This window comes from Sus scrofa, chromosome 14 (assembly GCF_054392235.1).
Source record: "Sus scrofa isolate SSC_HxYL_T2T_F1_AM1 chromosome 14, Sscrofa_HxYL_maternal_Yorkshire_Landrace_v2.0, whole genome shotgun sequence".
NCBI lineage: Eukaryota > Metazoa > Chordata > Mammalia > Artiodactyla > Suidae > Sus > Sus scrofa.
In genome coordinates this window covers 42,410,500-42,431,898 of record NC_139396.1, presented here as the reverse complement: position 1 = coordinate 42,431,898, position 21,399 = coordinate 42,410,500, and the positions used below count along the sequence as shown (strand labels likewise).

The 21,399-nt window shown below is 39.8% G+C and overlaps 1 pseudogene; it reads right to left on the bottom strand.

Annotated features, from left to right (window-relative positions):
• The window catches only part of LOC110256812 (putative ATP-dependent RNA helicase DDX60), a 63,814-nt pseudogene that overhangs the window by 11,018 nt on the left and 31,397 nt on the right, over positions 1-21,399 (bottom strand).

Sequence of the window (21,399 nt, the reverse complement as noted above, 5' to 3'; positions counted from 1 at the left end):
TTCTTTCTACCTGTACTATCCAAAAGGACAAGTAAACATTTCTAGTATAAAATGGTACTATATATATTTAGGTACTATATATGATACATTTTTACATTTTAAATTAGGCATTGCATATTGTTTTATTTTATCATGTACTATAATTATAACATTTATAATTATATATTACATAATGTTTTGTATTACGTGTGCACGTAATAAAAAATGGTAGGAAAAATTAGAGGGCAAGAGGACTCATTCCAAGATTTTGCATAAAAAATGAGAAGTAAACATAAGGTATGAAAAGAATTATAAACATTTCAGTATCTTGTACATTTTTCAACCATGAACTATTTCTTTGAAACTGATTTTTAAAATGTTTTAGACAAGATATATTTACAGAAAAAAACAGTGTTTCTTGTATAATATGCGCAGAGCCCAGGGGTAATTATAATAGGAAAGTCAAGGGCTTACTTTTCTATAGGTTTGAAAGCATGAAAGCTAAAAGGTTGCTGTTGCATGGAATTAGGGTTCTGTAGAATAGAATCAAATCTTACAGAGAGTTAACTGAAGGCTGACTTATGTTTTGTTCCCTGCAGCTTTTGTTAGGTTACATATGTGACATGTGTTACATATGTATCACCTATGTGACATGATGCAATTGACAGAAATGATGATATTTATTAAAGTAAGCTAAATGCTCTGAGACCCTGTACCTTTGCCTTGGCATCCTCCTTGTCATCTGCTTTGGTGACTAATAGCATGAGTCTGAGAACCAACGACAGGCTTAGAGGAAACTGACCCTTCAGTTGGGGCACATTTGATTTCCAAAGCCGTTTTATCTTGAATAATGGAATATTGTAGAAGAACACACTTCCTATGACGTCTTCCCCACATCTTCCTGCATGACCAGACATCTAGGGAGATGATCACATATCTGTCAAAGAACTTCAAATCTTGTCTCTATAAATGATCAATGCCAAGCTTACCTAGTCCATGTGGAATATTAGACTTTCAAAAATCTTGGAGTTCTTCGTTTCTTGATGTATTTTAGAAAAATTAAAAATATTTTATTTTGTAAATACATCATAAAATGAGTTTGCTTTTCCAGTAATGCCTATGTTAAAGGGTATGACTTTTATTTATTTATTTATTTATTTTGTTTTTGTTTTTGTTTTTGTTTTTTTTTATTTTCCCACTGTACAGCAAGGAGGTCAGGTTATCCTTACATGTATACATTACAATTACATTTTTCCCCCAGCCTTTCTTCTGTTGCAACATGAGTATCTAGACATAGTTCTATTCAGCAGGATCTCCTTGTAAATCTATTCTAAGTTGTGTCTGATAAGCCCAAGCTCCCGATCCCTCCCACTCCCTCCCCCTCCCATCAGGCAGCCACAAGTCTCTAGGGCATGACTTTTAAGTGGGGGCAATTTCTATCTTATTTATTAATGTACTTCCAGAAACAAGTCTGAACCGAGAACACTGTAAATGCTCAATTTATGATCCTTGGTGCTTGACAACAATTGGGTACTCAAAAAATGTGGTTATTTCTCCTTCATATTCTTGTTGTATAGTTCAATAATATTTACCAAAGCAGGAATATTGTTAAGAAAACCAGCCTATTTAGTCAGTCAATGACTGCTTAAAACATCTTTAAAAACAATCATATTCATAAGATGTCGTATATCTAGAACCCATTTTCAAATATTTTATTGTCCCCAAATATTTTAGAATACACATGGTTCATCTTGGCTCACTGAATGGATGTTCCAGATCCCCATGTATACAAATGTAACAAAGGCATTTAGAATTGATACCTGTCCAAAATTCAAGGCATCCAAGAAAACAGAATCTTCTGCAAAAACAACAGATTTACATGGCATATTAATTCCCAAAGCAAGGCTTGACGTAGCTGTTACCACCTATGGGTGGAGAATAAATCAAACAAACAAACAAAAAACAACAGAAAAATCAATTTAACATAGAATATATAGCTATATACATAGGCACTAAATATTTACTGGATTAGATCCCCTGAAATCATTTTTCCCAAGAAAAAGCCCAATGGGAGCCACTGTCACCAAAAATACAAACTCTCTGTTTTCATTTGGTATAAATAATTGTTAAGTCCTGTAGAGATTTCCATTCCCTTCACTGTTTTTCCTTAACATTACAATTACCTAGCATTTTCAGATTATAAAAAATATGAAATCAAAGCCATTCATTAAGCATTCAATTTCTTGCATTAATAAAAGCAAGAGATTGGAGTTCCCTCTGTGGCTGAGTGGAAACAAATATGACTAGTAACCATGAGGATGCAGGTTTGGTCCCTGGCCTCACTCAGTGGGTGAAGGATTTGGCATTGCCGTGAGCTGTGCTGTAGGTAGGAGATGGAGCTTGGATCTGGCGTTGATGTGGCTGTGGCATAAGCCAGCAGCTATAGCCCTGATTTGACCCCCATGTTCCCAGCATGGGAACCTCCATATGCTGTGGGTGTGGCCCTGAGACCAAAAAAAAAAAAAAAGGCAAGGAAATATAAAAGGAGTATTCCCTTTACATTCAAAGGTTTCTAAGGCAAGAAGACAGTAGGGGATAAAATCAGAGGCAAAACAGGGACCAGGTCACATCAAGCATTTAAAAAGCTACTCCAAGGAACTTATATTTTAATAGCAAGCAGAGTAACATGATATAATTTGTATTGCTGATTGCTTCTGCTCTGTGAATTGCTCTTAGGAGGTGGTGAGCAGAAGCTGACTGACCTGAGAGGAGATTTTAGATTATTCCAGACAAGGTGTGATGGCATGAGTAGAGATAAGATAGGAATAAAGGATATTTCCTGAGATTTTGCTTTCCTACCTCTGTCTTAAAATACAATTTTGACTCACATTTCTTAGAGAGAACTGAAGCCACCAGCTGGAATCTGTCTTATCTCTACCTCACTCCAAACTTCCTTAAGGATGTTCATACCCTTTCTTCTCTCTCTCTCTCTTCTTTTCAAGATAGACACAGTCATGGTTATACATTTTCCTCTAAGTACTGGTTTAGCTGCACCTCATAAGTTTGGCTATAAAGTAATTTATTTATTCATCAACTCTATGTTTTTCTATTTCCATGATAGTTTCTTCTTTATATATTTTGGCCTTGTGATATTATATAAAAATGCTAAGTTAGTATACCTTCCCAATGGTGGGGCCATCTGTACCTCTAGTAATGATTTCACTATATATTTTGTTTGACATAAACATAGCCACATCAGGTTTCTTTTGATTATTATTAGACTTTTTCCCCCTTTTCAGTCCTTTTCTGCTTCTTGTTTTAAATGTGGCCCCTATAATCAATATCTACTTGGATATTTTGTTAACCAGGTTAAAAAAAAACTTCTTCTTAGAGTCACTAAGGTCACATGCATCCAAGATATTTAATATAATTGTTATATTTGATGATCTAGCTACTATTTTATATTGTGCTATTTGTTACCATGTTTTAAATTGTTTTGTCTGATTTCTTGATTACTTTTTGAATGATTCAGATGTTTCTTTTGCCATTTGTGTTTCTGCTCTAGTTTGGCTCTTACTCTCTCAAATTCTGTTCTTTAAGTGGGTTCTGACAAATGTACACAATCTATACTTACTTTGTAAAAGTCCAAAATTGATCAGTAATTTTGTATTCCTTTCAGACGTTACAGCAAACAACCCTCACTTCTGAAACATATACTATTGAACCATGTTTTTTTTTTATTTGTGTTCTCTTAAAATTTTTATTGTGATAATAATAGTTTTAATTTTACCCACATTTAGCATTCTCTAGGATCTTTTTTTTTTTTTTTTTTTTTTTTTGTCTTTTTAGGGCTGCACTTGCGGTATGTGGAGATTCCCAGGCTTGGGGGCCAATTGGAGCTGTAGCTACTAGCCTATACCACAGCTCACAGCAACGCTGCCAGATCCTTAACCCACTGAACGAGGCCAGGGATCGAGACTGCATCCTCATGGATGCTAGTCAGATTCATTTCCACTGAGCCACAGTGGGAACTTCATTTTTTTTCATTATTTTATGTACTTTTGACCACTTTTCATTTCCTGAAATTACTTTAAGTCTACCTTAATTGTTTAGAATTTTATTTTTGTGATGAGATGGGCACTCTTAGTTTATAATTTGTCTAAAATTCTCCACTTTGCCCTTATCCTGGAAGGATAATTTTGCTGCACAGAAAAATATATATTTTAGAACTTTTTAAATTTATAATTTACAAAAATAGTAGAGTTCCCAAATACCACACTCTATTTCTCCTATAACTAGCATCTGAAATTTGTACTGTACACTTGTTCACACAATTAGTGAACAAACATTGATACATCATCATTAACCTAAGTCCATACTTTTTCCATATTCATTATTTTTTACAAAATGTCTTTTTCTGGATTTGGCCAGGGTCTCGCATTACATTTCATGGATATGTCTCATTATAAACTTTTCTTGGTTGTAACAATTTCTCAGAGTTGTATAAAAGAAATCAGGGTTCTTTGGAGAAGTGACTGATTATAAAACTGGGGCAATAAATATACAGCTGAGCTTGTGGCATCTTATTTTGCCAAAACATAAGGAAATTCTCAAAGGCAACAACACTCACAGTGAAGGAAGCAAGTTGGGGAGCTCCCAATGGCTAAACTAGAATGATGCGAGCAGCAGAAGAAGTAAAGCAGAACCGAATCATAACCCACAGCATAAAACATCCATGTGTTCACACTGATGTAGTCAACACAGGACATGTGAATATATGGGGGAACAGAGACATATCTCCTCACAGAGAATTCTGAGCAATCTGTGTAGACATTCCAACCACAGGGAGGCAAGCACAATTAAACTGCTACCCCTTCAGGATTTCCTTCCCAAGGAAATAGTATGGAATTCGGGACTACAGGGGACTTCACAGTGGAGTAGTCTTCTAGATGCTCATCACGGACATCAAGATTGATGTCATGTGAACAGCCTACACCTTGATACCATACAACAGGGTGTCATGTGACCTCTGGGTCTGCCTTCGAGAAACACACATTCTTGTCTAGTCACTCGAAATATTTCAGACATCTCAAGAGAGGCATATTTTATAGAATACCTGACCAATAATCCTCAAAACCATCAAGATCATCAAAAACAAGGCAAATCAGAGAAAGGTCATAACCCAGACAGTCCAGGGAGATCTGACAACTAAATGTAATACAGATCCTGGAACAGAAAAAGGACATGAGGGGTACCTGAGGAAACTGAGATAAAGCAGGTGCCTTCGTTCATAAAATCGATGAATATCAGGTACTTAACTGTAACAAGTGCACCACACTCATGTGAGATGATGATGGGGGAAACTGGGGGAGTGGTGTGCAGGGTAATCTCCGTGCTAGAGTGGCAGCTCCACTTTTTAACCACGATACTCAACATTTGTCAAGGTAAATACAAAATGACAAATGGAGTCATTCTGGGAAAAAACAAAACAAAACAAAAAAAACACTTAATTCTGATGTAATTCCAGAGCCTTAAAATTACTTTTACCCTCTGCAATAGTCATTTCACTTTGTGGATCCACTGGTCCCAAGTCAATGATCAGAAATGATGATACAGGAGTTCTCATCCTGGCTCAGTGGAAATGAATCTGACTAGGAACCATAGGGTTGAAGGTTTGATCCCTGGCCTCACTCAGGGGGTTAAGGATCTGGCGTTTCCAAGAGCTGTGGTGTAGGTCGCAGATGCAGCTCTGATCCTGCACTGCTGTGGCTGTGGTGTAGGCCAGTGGCTGTAGCTCTGATTCAACCCCTAGCCTGGGAACCCCCATATGCTGTGGGTACAGCCCTAAAAAGCAAAAAAAAAAAAGGAAAAAAAATGCTGATATATAAACATTTATAAACAAAAAAGTCAATATTAGCAGAATGTTCTAGTAAATTAAATTTAGTAAATTATATGTGTATATTATGATACACATAAAATGTTTATTATGTAATGCTAATTAATAATATATTGAACTACAGAATAGGCAAAATAGACAGGACCCCAGATTATATATATATATAATATATGAACTATATAAAAATTAACAAAATACAATACACTAAATGTTAGTGGAGCACCCCTACAGGTGGAGGGGTCTGGGTGTCAGCATATTACCCCCATACACAGTCTAAAGGAAAGAAGGCAGTGCCTTTAGGAATGTTATCCTCAAAGATCGCCGACCTTGACATGCTTCAGTCTGAATAGCATTTCCACAACTTGTCTCTGCTTGAATTCCATTGAGCCATGGTAGTACCCAATACCATGCTATAACAGACTGTACAGCTTGTAGCATCGCCTCATCCCCCTCAGTCTGCATAAGATCTTCAATAAAGTTTGAAACACCAAAAAAGGAGTTTGCAATATCACATCAAAGCATCTGTCCTCCAACCAAACAATGATTAAAAAACTAAAGGTCGTAAAGATTGTTTAGGAATCAGTGCAGCGTTAGACAGCTTCTACCCAGAGGGCTATGTTTCAGGCAGACCTTGCAGGCAGTACTCCTTGTACCTTGGACAGCTCCAGGACCCACCCTTGAGCCTGGCATCCAACAGGGTGGATGGGTCCAGCCTCTTGCATGGTGGTCCTGCACCCACTCTCTCCCCGCCCCCTGAGTGGTCCTGGCCTGGCCTCGCTTGCCAGGGCTCCATCTTATGCTGCAGCTCAGCCTGGACAGTGAGCACACACTGATGGGGAAGGGGGAGTGCCCTAGGAAGTGGCCCCCAAGACCAGAACAAAACCCATCTCTGCCCGAGTTCTTTCCTAGTCTGACCATCACCACCAGCATTCTGTTCTGTTTTTTGCTGTTAATTTGAAACTAAAACTAATTGTTTTGTTTTGTTTTTTTTCCATTATCACCTCCAGTCATATCTATCTCTGATCAGTGCAGACAGACTGGTCTCTCTCCTTCTCACTCTCTCTGTGTTATCTTTGTTCTTTCTATTTCCCCTCTCCTTCCCTTCCCCTCATCTCTCTGTCACTGTCTGTCTATCTGTCCCTCTTTCTAGCTCCCTGTGTCTGTTTCTGTTCTTTATTTTTTGTCTCTCCCTGTTAGTCACTATTACTGTTTCTTGGTCTCTTCTCTCTTTCTCTCTCTTCTTTTCCTCCTTTCTTCTCTCTCTGATTATGTCTCTCTGGTCTTCCTTTCTCCCAATTTAAGAAAAGAAAAAAAGCATAAACAAGTAACAACCGCAGCTATTTGACCATTACATGAACAATTAAGTCAACCAAAAAATGTTTTCTGAGCACCAATTTGTTGGTATCTGCCCCATCCTAGATAGAGTTAAGTGTTTGAATGATATACAGGGCAAGGGAGAAGCATAATAAATAAGGATCCATAGTTTCCAATGTGAAACACTAGCAGCATGATGGACACAGACAGGTGAGGAGGAGTTTCCAGAAGACAAACCTGATTGGGGGTTCCTGTAGCAAGTTGTTCCTTACTCCTGTAGCTCAGAAAATGGGTTATACTTCTTTTTTTTTACTTTTTAGGACTGCACCTGCGGCACATGGACGTTCCTGGCCTACAGGGTTGAATTGGAGCAGCAGCTGCTGGCCTATACCACAGCCACAGCAACCAGATCTGAGCTGAGTCTGTGACCTATACCACAGCTCATGGCAACACTGGATCCTTAATCCACTGAGCAAGGCCAGAGGTCAAACCTGTATCCTCAAGGATACTAGTCAGCTGTGTTACCACTGAGCCACTACAGGAACTCTGGATTTTATACTTAATTTGTATATTTCTGTCTACAAAGGGAATAGTTATAATAAACTTCAATTAATAAAGATATTTCTTTTTTAAAATTTTATAGCGATTTTTATTTTTTCCATTAGAGTTGGTTTACAGTGTTCTGTCAGTTTTCTACTGTACAGCAAGGTGACCTACTTACATAGACATGTATACATTTGTTTTTCTCATATTATCATGCTCCATCATAAGTGACTAGATATAGCTCCCAGTGCTATACAGCAGAATCTCATTGCTTATCCATTCCAAAGACAATAGTTTGCATCTATTAACCCCAAATTCCCAATCCATCCCACTCCCTCCCCTTCCCCCTTGGCAACTACAACTCTGTTCACCATGTCCATGATTTTCTTTTCTGTGGAAAGGTTCATTTGTGCCATATATTAGATTCCAGATAGAAGTAATATCATATGGCATTTGTTTTTCTCTTTCTGACTTAATTCACTTAGTATGAGATTGTCTAGTTCCATCCATGTTGCTGCAAATGGCATTATTTTTTTCTTTTTTATGGCTGAGTAGTATTCCATTGTGTATATATACCACATCTAATGAAGGTATTTCAACAAAATGAAAAGGCTGTAGATATTGGAGTCATGTGTTTGGATATATCTTGGAGCTCTTTTAACAGCTGCATAAGCTTATAGAGATGATCTTAATTTCTCTAGCCTTTAACCTCAGTCTCCATACATTGTTTCTAGATTAACTTAGATTAAGCATGTTGTTTTATCTGTTCTGTGTGTACAGACCCTAAACTCACTTTTAAGAGCTAATTTGCATCCCTCCTAAAATCCACATGTTGAAGACCTATGCCAGTACCTTAAGATGAGATGGTATTTGGAGAAAGAGTTCTTACAAAAGTAATCAAGATGCAGTCATAAGTGTGGACACTAATCCAATATGACTGGCATCTTTATAAGAAGAAGAGAATTGGACCCAGGAACAAAGAGAAGACCATGTGAAGACACAGAGAGAAGACTGCTGTCTACATGCTAAGGAGAGAGGTGGGGACAGACCCTTCCCTTGCAGCCTAGGAAGGAAATACCCGCCCCAACACCTGATCTCCACCTTCTGTGACACCCACCCACTCCCACCCCTGATTGTGAGATGGTAAATTTGTGCTGATTAAGCCACTCAGCCTGTAGTTTCATCATAGCAGCCCCACTGCACAACTGACACACATGAATCTCCCAAAGGTACCCCCATCTTTCTTCCTACCTTATTGCCCATGGCTGTGTGGTCAATGTAAGCACAGTCCAGGGGAACTTCGTAATGCTTCCTGAGGGTTTTCTTCATTTCCTTTATTTCAGCCTCCCACAAAAAACACCCTTTGAATTCAAGTGCCTGAATTTGAATTAAAAAAACAACAACAACTGAATATAAAATATCAGGAAATCAGTAAATATATTGATGGCAGCATGTTCCTTTATTTTTTTAAGTTTGAGGTTATGTCTATAAATGCCAGATAATTAAAACCCAAAATATAATTGCTCCTATTAGAGGAATTTATCAGACTTTAATCACCCAGACTGTTTTTTGGCTTACCATTTAAGTGGATTTGAAAGGTATGTATTAATACATATTTAACAGGAATTGGCAAGACCTTCTGTACTATCCCATCTCTCAGGCCAAAGTTTTGTTTATTTTCTATCTTTAGTGGAATTATGCTTTCCATATTAAATTTGATGGAAAAATTCAATTTCCCTAAAAATTCATACACAGACATTTGCTTCTCAGTTGAAGAAGTACAGAAAAATTTGATTTATCAGACTCTCTTTCTAACATACACTGTAGTGTATTTTCTGTACGTGCAAAAATCAGCCTTGTGCTGGTAATTCGCCAGCAGTATGTCATTGCAGGGTGGAAGGGCACCCAGAGGGATGGTGACAGCCTGTGTTCGCCCCAGGCCTGGGCAGCACCATGTGACTGGGAATTGGGTGAGAACTTTTCAGACCCAAACCTCACCTGCACAACCACCTCATCTGAGAAACACCTGAAACCATTAGAGAAGAATAGCTTGTTGTGTGACAGTCATTATATTTCTCAGAGTAGATAAAGACAGATGCCAAGAAGGACTCTTGTGGAGGGTGGAAACTGTGTAGCTCTGACCACAAGGAAGTTTGTTTCCCAGGTTACTTTTTTATTTTGAGTGAAATAAAAATAGCAGAGGCATTACTTTACATATTTGTGGGGAGTTACCATCGTGGCTCAGTGATTAATGGATCTGACTAGGAACCATGAGGTCGTGGGTTCAATCCCTGGCCTTGCTCAGTGGGTTAAGGATCAAGCATTGCTGTGATCTGTGGTGTAGGTCACAGATGCGGCTCAGATTCCTCACTGCTGTGGCTCTGGCATAGGCCGGTGGCTACAGCTCTGATTCGACCTCTAGCCTAGGAACCTCCATGTGCCATGAGTGCAACCCTAGAAAAGACAAAAAAAAAAAAAAAAAAAAAAAAAAAGACAAAAAAATACATATTTGCATGCTTTACCTTAAGACAATAAAGCCATCCAAAACAAAACTCTCATTTCCTGAATGAGAAATATGTTAGGTAACTTTGTCTGACTAGTTAGATTTTAATATTCTCATGACTATCCTTTATAAATGGGTATAAACATTCATATACTCCATTTTAAGAAAATTTGCGAAATTGCAACTTCTAAAAAAATAATTGTAATTTTGTAAGGAAAAGGAAGGAAGTGAATACAATGAAGAAAATTATTGTAGGACTTCTCTTTGTGGCTCAGCAGTAATGAGCCTGACTGGTATCCATGAGGACCCAGGTTTGATCCCTGGCTTCACTCAATGAGTTAAGCATCCTGCATTGCTGTGAGCTGTGGTGTAGGTCGCAGACACAGCTCGAATCCTGTGTTGCTGTAGCTGTGGTGTAGGCTGGCAGCTGAAGTTCCCATTTGACCCCTAGCCTGGCACTTCCATATGCTGTGGGTGTGGCCCTAAAAAAACAAAAAACAAAAAACAAAAAACAAAAAAAAAGAAAGAAAAAAGAAGAAAATTACTGTAAAACATTGCATAATTATTAAAATGTCAATGATCCTTTCCTGCATGTCCCCCAGAAGTGACATGTCTGAATTTACTGGATGTGTCATAATAATCATCACATTATAAATGAAATCTGGAATTACTAGAAGAGCCAAAGACCAGTAACATTTTATTAAGCATTTAATTCGGCAATTCAACTGGAAATACTCACACTTCACAGTTTCTCCTTTGAGACTTTATTGCTTTCCATAGTTTCCGGTTCAAGATTGTTCTTCTTTTCTTCAGAATCTGGCATCTGGCTCATAATGAGTATTTTGACTATTTATCAAATTAGTAAGAAGTCATGAAGCTGAACTTTCCACGAAGTAAATATTGTGTCTAAACTGAAAACGTGAGAATTTTTTATAATTGAACATTCATAACACCCCAGACATGTTTGCATCACTCAACAGAGCACCTGGGAGCAAGAACACTGGTCAGGGTCACAGTCTCTGCTCACACCCTGCCTGGCCCTTCTGACTCTCAAATCAGAGCCTGAGAGTGGAAGAAAAGATTACTCTTTTCTAGACAGCTTAATTGGGTGGTGGGTTGGAGCTTGTCGGCCTTCTTTGTTTAGGGTCAAACCTTTGGCACATGGAGGTTTCCAGGCTAGGGGTCGAATTGGAGCTGTAGCTGCCAGCCTATGCCACAGCCACAGCAATGTGGGATCCAAGAACCCTAAACCCTAAACCAAACCAAACCCGAAACTGAACCCTAACTCAAAAAGGAACCCAAACCAGCCACAGACACCTCAAGGAAACCCTAACCCTCAAATGCACCCTAAACCTATCCTGGACCCGAACCCCAACATGAACCCTACCACTAGCACAAACACTGAAACCAAAAGGACCACCAAGCCTACTTCTAAGTCCAACCCTCGCACTGAACCAAAACCTACCTGGCAACTTAACCCTCAATGAAACCCTAAGCATCAAACGAACCCTCACCCAAACCAGGACCCACACGACTACATGAACCCCCACATGACCTCTAACCCCTAAGCTTATCTGAAATCCAACCATCACCCTAATCCTCACCAGAATCCTAACCCTAACCCTAACCCTAAAGCCTAACTGGAACCCCGACCCTAACTGAGATCCTCCATCCAAAACAAAACTGAACCTGAACTTGACCCTGAGCCCCCAAATCAACCCTAACATATCAATGAATACAAACCCGAAGCCTCAAACTCACAGGATCCCTCAAACCAACCCTCAACGGTACACGACCCCCTCACTGAAACCCTAAACCTGAAACAAACATGAAACCTAACCAGGACCCAAACACCTACATGAACAAGCACACTCCCCATAATCCCTAAAGAGAATTGAACAGTTTCCATCACCCTAATCCTAACCCGAACCAGAACACTACCACTCAAACTACACGGAAGAGAAACCAGACAGCGAACACTCAGGGAAACCATAAACTTCAAGGAACCCGAACCGTAACACCAACCCCAACAGCAACATGAACCCTAACATGGAACCTCCATTTTAAACCGAACCCAACACTAATCCGGACCCAAACTGGAACCCTACCCCTACCCCTAACCCCAACTGGAAACCTACCCTGACAGAAATCCTCCACCCAAAACAACACCTTAACCTACCCAAAGCCTGAAAACCCATAGGAACCCTCACATGAACAAGAACCACTAATCTCAACTGAACCTACGCTTAACCCTCATTCGAACCCTAACACGAACCCTCACAAGGCGCCAAAACCTAACCCAAAAACCTAGCCCTGAAACGAACCCTAACCCTAAAGTGAACCCGAGTCCACACAGGAACCCAAACAATAAGCCTAACCCCTAAATCAAACCCAATCCCCAGCCAGACACTTACTCAAACCCTCACCCTAACCATAAGCCTGACACTCAAGCTAAACTGAACCCTATACCTAAACGAAACACGAACCCTAATACCAACCCTAAACCTCACAGGAACCAGAAGTGAAACATGAACCCTAACACAAACCCTAAACCCTAAACCAAGGAGAAACCAAACCCAACCCGAACCCTCATTCAAAGCTTAACCCTAACCCTAACCCTAAACCTAACACAAACTGGCAACCTCACCCTAAGAGCAACCCTAACCCTGAAGACAACCCTAAACCTAACCCAAACCAGAGACCCAACAGGAACCCTAACAGGACTCCTAACACCTAAATGAAACTGATGCTAAGCCAAAGCTGAAACCCAACCCTAACCCTAAACCCAGACTCAATGTTAAACCAAAAAGTATCCTGAACTGAATGCCTAACCTTCAAATGAACACAAACCTTAACCAGAACTAACACATCAACACTAACCTTAACCCTAACCCTACCTGGTAACGTCACCCTAAATGAAACCCTAACCCTAAAACAAACCCTAAAACTGACCTGAACCCGAACCCCAACATGAACCCTCAACCTCACCTTAAATCCTAAAGCAAAGAGAAACCGAACCTGAATCCGAACCCAAACACTCACCCCAAACCTAACTCTATACAGAAAACATACACCGACCAAAACCCTCTACCCCAAACAAAATCGAAATCTAAAAAACCCTGAACATCAGCAAAAACCCTCACACTAACAATCAGCCCTAAACCAAACCCAAACTCTAACATGCATATGAACCACAAAATACACCCTCAGCCTAAATCTAACTGGCCAATTAACCCTAACTGAAAACCTACCCTGAAGATGAACCCCAACCGAACATAAATCTGAGCCACAGCATGAACCCTAACATGATCCCAAATCCCTAAACCAAACCCACAATGAAGCTGAAACCTCCCTTAAATGGTCACATTGACCCTACCCCTAACCCCAACACTACTCCAACTCAGAACTGATCGCTACCACGAAACCCAACCCTAACCAGAACCCAAACACCTATGTGAACCTTCACACTACTCCGAAACCCTACGTGGAACAGAACACCGAACAGAACCCTAGAAACACCTGGAACCCTTCCCAAAAACCGAGCCATCACCCTAACAATTACCAGAAATCTTACCCTAAAAACATAACTTCAATCTCATACAAATGCTAACCCAAACCCAAACACAAACATCCATGTGAAACCTCACACTAACACGAATCCCTACACCCAAACCAACCCTAACCAGAACCCTAACACTAACGCTAACTGGCCAGTGAACCCTAACCATAACCCTAACGCGACAATGAACCCTGAACTTCAGCCAAACCTGAGCCCCAACATGAATGCTAGCACTAACCCTAACGGGTATACCAAAATGAAACAGAAGCCTAAGCCTAAGCCTAACACGAACCCTGCACAGAACACTGAATGGACCCCTACCCCTAACCAAAACCCACACCCTCAATCGAACCCTAAATTCACACAAAACCTAAACCAATAAGCACCTTCCAAGTCTGTGACCTGCACCACAGCTCACAGCAACACCGGATCTTTAACCCACTGAGCAAGGCCAGGGATTGAACCCGCATCTTCATGGATACTACTCAGGTTCATTTTCCAACGAGCCACAATGGGAACTCCCTAGACAGCTTAATTTTTAAACTGTAAATATAATAAATAGAACAGTTTGGTAAGGTCTCTTTACCAGATTAATACTGCTCCCCTCCTCATTTAAAAACACTCCTCTTATTACAATTTCTAATTATTTGTGGAGAATGGACTTTTAAATGGTTTTTTAATTGTTGTTACTGATTAGTTCATTTTCACCTATTAAATATAGTTTGAGTTTAGGAATTTTTTTTGTAGGGATTTTTAGGAATATCTTTGTTCTTTTTCATGTTTGGTTTAATTTTTTAATCTTTGCTCAAAAATACTCTATTTACTACAAGATAAAATGCAAATTCCTCTTACAGGCATTTGAAGGAGTTCACACCTTGGCCTGAAATTACCCTTTTAAATATGAAATTTGTAAATTTACCAGGCCTAAAAGATAGTGAGTAGATATTACATACACACATAAATATACATAAATTAATCTCAAGCCATAGCTATCACTTTTTCTTTTGCTCTCTCATACACAAATGATATATATGATATATATGTGTGTGTGTATATCACACACATATGATATATAATATATATGAGGAGTTCCCCTTGTGGCTCAGTGGGTTAAGAACCCAACTTGTCTCTATGAGGATGCAGGATCTATCCCTGGCTCACTCAATGTGTTAAAGATCCAGTGTTACCACAAGCTGTGGCATAGGTTGCAGATGTGGCCTGGACCTGGTATTGCTGTGGCTGTGGCATAGGCCTGCAGCTGTGGTTCAGCCCCTAGCCTGGGAACTTCCATATGCCGTGGATGCAACCATAAAATATTAAAAAAAATATATATATATATGAAATACATATGATGTATATAAGATTTACATATGAGATACATATTATTATGTATGTGATATGCCTATATTAGAGATATATAATAATTTTATATGAGATACATAGACTAGATATATAAGATATTTCTGTATTTGAGATACATATAGGAGATATATATATATATATATGAGATGAATATATTAGTTATATGATGTACATAATTTGATACATACAATTTATATGAGACATGTATGAGATCAGAAAGATGAGATCATGTAAGTTTTCCTCACAGCCTATCATTCCCTTGCGTTTGTGTTTTGGGGAAGGTCCACTTCCTTGCGGATGGGGTGGAACAAACCAGGTACAGGGTCAGAGTCCTCCCTCTCCACCTCACCCAGACTATCTACTCTCTGAGACTCCACTTTTGGTCAAAAGTGGACCAGCCCAGCCCACTGCATAGCCTCGTTCCACTCAACTCTAAACACCTAATGTTGCTATCACAGGTTTATTTAGAATGTGTACCACATTACAGGTCCCTGAGCAACAGGCTACACTTCACAGTCGAAAACACTGTGTCGCTTCTATGTGCCCAGAGGCAACACACACCTCCTCTTACCCACTAATGCCCACAGGATACCCTGAGCACTAGCAGTTTCGTAAGTGTTTATTCTACTGGCGACACAACTGAATTTGTTTCAGGGTCACATTGATAATCATTTCCCAATGACCGTCAATTCCCTAAGGGCAGCCACATCATCCATTTTTTCTGTGTCATCCCCAAGACCCAGGCCCAACACCAAGGAGCAAAGTGAAACAATTTGCCTGTGAGCTCATTTCATCATACAGATCAATTCAATATTTACAAAGGATAAGTGTTATTTTAAGTGTAATGAAAATATGACTGCTAATTATTTGATGCCACTGCTAAGTTCCATCTAAATTTTCTTTCAATGCCCTAAAGGGAAAAATAGAAAACAGGGAACTAGCAGATTACATTAAATCATTTCTAAGTTTGTTTCTTTTCAGCAAAGGATTTAGACATAATCCATTTGACGAACAAGGTAAGGAACAAATATTCAGGGCAAGGCCATGTGTGTGTATGTGTGCGCTTGTGTGTGTGTTAGTGTATGTGCTCTTCTAGGAAATACACAGTATCATTTGATCTTTTTCTCCTTATCTAAATTTGATGATACATAGCATTTTTTCTAATAACTGATTGGCCAGAGAATCCCACTGTACCAAGGGACAGTGGGTTTTGAGGAATAACTGGATTTTGAGGAATAATTAATCAAAGAGGTTCTGCTCCTTTTCACACTACACTCAACTTGGTAAAGTATGACTTCAATATAAATAGGGCTAAAATTCCTCAAAATTCTTCTAATATGAATCAGAGATTACATAGTCTTCTTCAAATATTCTTTTCAAACATTTTCAAATTCATATCATATTAAGTATAATGCTATCTAGAGGGGGAAAAAAGACAGTACTTATGAAAAAATGTTGCAGGAAGCCTATCCATTTCTTTCAGTTTTTCCACAAAATAGGGAAACATTCTTTGCTTTTCAATTTCTGTGCTGTCAAAAGTTTGAGGCTTAAGGTACTTCAGGTACTAAGGTACTTTTGTTCACCTGAACAAAATTGAAAGTAAAGGGCAGATCATAAAATACTTGTAATATGAAGAAAAATTAATAAAATCAGCTGACATTTGAGACTGAAAATCAAATTTGCAAAAGCTTAGTGCATTTTTAGAGAGGAAGTTGGGATTTATATCTGAATCAGGTACTAAATGTTTTAAAGTAAAGGTCAGACCTCAGAAAAACTGAATGTTGTGTTTCTACAAAATGGTAAATCAAGTCAATGTAATACCCTGGGTGGAGGTGGCGGGGGGAAGAGGCGGTGGGGGATGAAGTTCATGGAAGGGGCAGAGTTGGGCACAGTGAGGCCAGCTATGAACGGGGTATGTATAGGGTATGGGAGGTGTGATGTCAACACAAATAGAGTTCATGTGATCAAAACTCTACAGACACAAATCAGGGACCATGAATTCTTCCAATTTGCCATCCAAATGGACTGTCCAAACACAGGCTGAGCATGAAGGGTTATCATGGGAAGAGAAGAAATGGGGACAAATGGGGCCTTTTATGTATGTATGTATGTATGTATGTATTTAGCTTGTTAGGGCTGCACCTGCAGCATATGGACGTTGACAGGCTAGGGGCTGAATCCAAGCTACAGCTGTCAGCCTATGCCACAGCCACAGCCAGATCCGAGCCGCGTCTGCAACCTACACCACAGCTCACAGCAACGCCGGATCCTTAACCCACTGGGATCTAACCAGCATTCTCATGGTTCCTAGTCAGGTTCATGACTGCAGAACCAAGCCAGACCCCACTCATCAGGAGCCCAGCCCAAGAGCAGATGAGCTGTCACTGGGGATCTGTAGGTGCTGGGCTCAGAGCAGTGTGCAGTCAGCCTGGGTCCAGGAGGAGTGAGACTCAGGGGGAAGGGCCAGCATCCCAAACCATGTGTGCCCTGCTTCTGATCTTTGCATTTACATTTAAGCAACTCAGTTGATCACAGTACACCAATATGCCATAAACATTCAAGCAAGCTCTGTTCCATCCTCACACTCCCGCACTCACAGGGCCTCTGCAGAACTGAAACTGGGAGGTTCATCCAGTCTGCGAAAGCTGCGACCCTCCCTGGCCTGGGCCTGGGTCTATAAGAGACCTCCACCAGGCCTGAGGAGAAGCAAAACACTGTAAAAAAAAAAAAGCAGTGTGAAGCTTGTCTGCCCTCAGATGAGGAGGCTGCTTCTTATGCTCCTATTGCCCAGCATTTTGAGGCAAGGGGAAGATAAGCTCTCATTATGGACAAATTATTCCATAGGTAAAATAGAACATAAAGGATGTCAGTCTATGTGGAAAATGCCAGCATAACTGCCTGAAAATTATGGCAATCGTTTAGAATGTGGCCCTGAAAATTCCTGTTGTGGCTCAGCAGTAAGGAATCTTACAAGTATCCATGAGGATGTGGGTTTGATCCCTGGGTCTACTCAGTGGGTTAAGGAACTAGTGCTGCTGTGAGCTGTGGTGTAAATTGCAGATGTAGCTTGGATCCTGAGTTGCTGTAGCTGTGGCATAGTAGCCCAGTGGCTATACCTCCAATTTGACCCCTAGCCTGGGAATCTCCATATGCCATGGGTGAGGCCCTAAAAAGACAAAAGACCAAAGGAAAAAAAAAAAAAAAGAAGAATAGAACTTACAATAAGATAAGTGATTTTAAAATTTCTCCTATATACCCAGTTTGTTAGTGACTGAAAAAAACTGGGCATAGACCTACCCAAACAAGTAAGCGGACACACGGTCTTCCATGGAGACACGGGAAAGAAAATCAAAGCAGTGACCTAGTGTTTGAGAAACCAGAAAAATTCTACCTTCCATGAAGAGAAGTAGGCCAACCAGAGTTTCACCGCCTAAAATGCAGATTCAAAAAGGGCATGCCCAAGCCAGACCTCAGGTAATGATCCTCAGCATTCTTCCACATCTAGCTAACTAATTATGGATTATAATAAATAATAATCTTATCATTATAATGCAGTTGTAATGAAGTATCCATCTTTGAATGCTCAAGAGCTTATGTGCAATTCTTCCAACCTAAATGAAGAGTCAGATTCATTTTATATTAATCTTGAATTTAAATAAATTCTACCTTGCTTGGGTCCAGCTGAACCCAGTGAATTATTTCCTTTTTTAATTCCTCTTCATATTTCCTGGCATCTGCCCTCATGATGACTACTGTGTCTTTGAAGCAGCTGAATTCTTCATGTCCTTGCTCCTTGAAAATGAAGCACCGCAAATAGCAAGGAAAGTGACCTTATTATCCTTTCTAAAGGTTTTTAAGACACATTATGATGTAAATCTCCCCAGAAGCCATTCCCCCCCCCCCCCCCCCCCCCCCCCCCCCCGCCACATTCAGTCAGAGTTAACTGCTTAGAGGCTGGTAGCTCTGTTCTCTATGTAATGGTCACACATGATTCTGTTAATTAGAGCCCACCAACACATAACTGTTTATTTAATATTGCAGTTATCTTTAGAGAGAAAATAAATAAAATTTTCTAAAATGTTTACTTTAAAAGTACATATTGGGAGTTCCCGTTGTAGCTCAGTGGTAACAGCCTGACTAGTATCCATGAGAACTTGGGTTGGATCCCTGATCTTGCTCAGTGGGTTAAGGATCCGGCATTGCCATGAGCTCTGGTGTATGTCACAGAAGCAGTTCGGATCCTGCATTGCTATGGCTATGGCATAGGCTGGCAGCTGCAGTTCCACGTCAACCCCGAGCCTGGGAACTTCCATATGTCTCAGGTGTGGCCCTGAAAAGAAAAAAGGGAAAAATGTACATATGATTCTTAACATGGCAAGGCAATGGTCTAAACACTTGTAAACACTGTATAGATAACAATTCAATTACTCTTCACAATGATCCTACAGAATAGATGTTATTTTTTTCTGGCAAGGGAGAAATGAATATATAGAAAATACAGCTACTTGAAACACTGCAGCTCTGGAGTTGATACTCTTAGCAATGAAATACACTGCCTTTATCTATAGCAGAATAAATACTTTCATCAATTTGCTTGTCATTGATGGAATGAAAAAAGCAAAGAACTAGAGATGTCCACCACAGAATATAGGTACACACACACACACACACACACCTGCCTTTGTGGCCACTCTGGCTAAATGTGAACCACAGCATCAGAAAGCTGTATACTTTCCCAAGGAGAAAATCCAAGGTCTAAAGGGATTCCATATTTCTTTATCTAAAAATCATAAAGCACATAATTATTAATTTTATGTCCCACATGCATATTCTTAATCATCTGTTGTGTGCTTGTTTTCTGGAGTGGTTCATACATGTGAGGTTGACAATAAACATGGCGCAAAGGATGATAGTGTTTGATGAGAAAGTTGTTGTCCTTGAGGGAACACACATACTTTTCCAGGTCATTGTACTGTTCTTTGTGCCAAACTGTAAATACAGGATTGAAGGACTGAAGTGATTATTAAGATCTCTTTGTTTTCAAAGCAAGACTACCATTCTGATTTTATAGATACAAGCAGGCCCGAGGGAGCAATGCAAGAGCCCATAATCAGCAAAGCTCTAGGGGCCATGCTGAGATCTGGCAGCACCTGGAACGAGGACAGATGTGCATACACTGCCTGTCTTCACATCACCTGCCGCCAGTGGCAATCTTCCATGACAATCTAGCATTGCTTTCAGAACTAGTATTTAATTTTAATTTTTAATTTATTTCTCTGTGTGTTCTTTTAAAGCATGCCTCTGTGTAATGGGCCATGGGATGAACAGGTACACAGTCACACAGTTATTTAATTAGAAGCACTAGGGTTCACTATTGCTATTATTATGGTATTTTCTCCTTACCTTTGAGAAAAGTATTACCAGGCCACAGAAAATAGACTTGTTCTCTTGGGTCCCTTGTCTATTCTTTTTAAATCCAAGAAGATGATATGACAAGCGTCTCTATTAATATTGCACTTAGTTTTTTTTTTTTTTTCCTTAGAACTTAACACAACCTAACATGTTATTTATCTTATTTTTTAAAATTAGGAGTACGGGAGTTCCCATTACGGCACAGTGGAAATGAATCCGACTAGGAACCATGAGGTTGTGGGTTTGATCCTTGGCCTTGCTCAGTAGGTTAAGGATCCAGCATTGCCATGAGCTGTGGTATAGGTTGCAGACACAGCTCGGATCCTGTGTTGCTGTAGCTGTGGTGTAGGCCAGCAGCTACAGCTCCAATTAGACCCCTAGCCTGGGAACTTCCATATGCCATGGGTGCCACCCTAAAAAAGACAAAAAGACAAAAAATAAAATAAAAAATAAAATAAAAATAGGAGTTCCCGTTGTGGCTCAGGGGGTTAAGAATCTAATAAAGTGTCTATGAGGATGCAGGTTGAACCCCTGACCATACCTAGTGGGTTAGGGATCCAGCGTTGCCGTGAGACTGCAGTATAGATTGCAGATGTGGCTTAGATCTAGTGTGGCTGTGGCTGTGGCACAGACCTTAGTTGTAGCTGTGATTCGACCCCTAGCCTGGGAAATTCCATATGCTGCAGGTGCGGCCATAAAAAAATTTAAATGTATTTATTATATGCCTTGTTTAATTTCTCTCTCCACATTAAAATTTAAGTTCTATGAAAGCAGAAAGTTTTTTCCTATTGTATCTCTAGGGACTAGAATGGGGCCTGACACATATGAGGG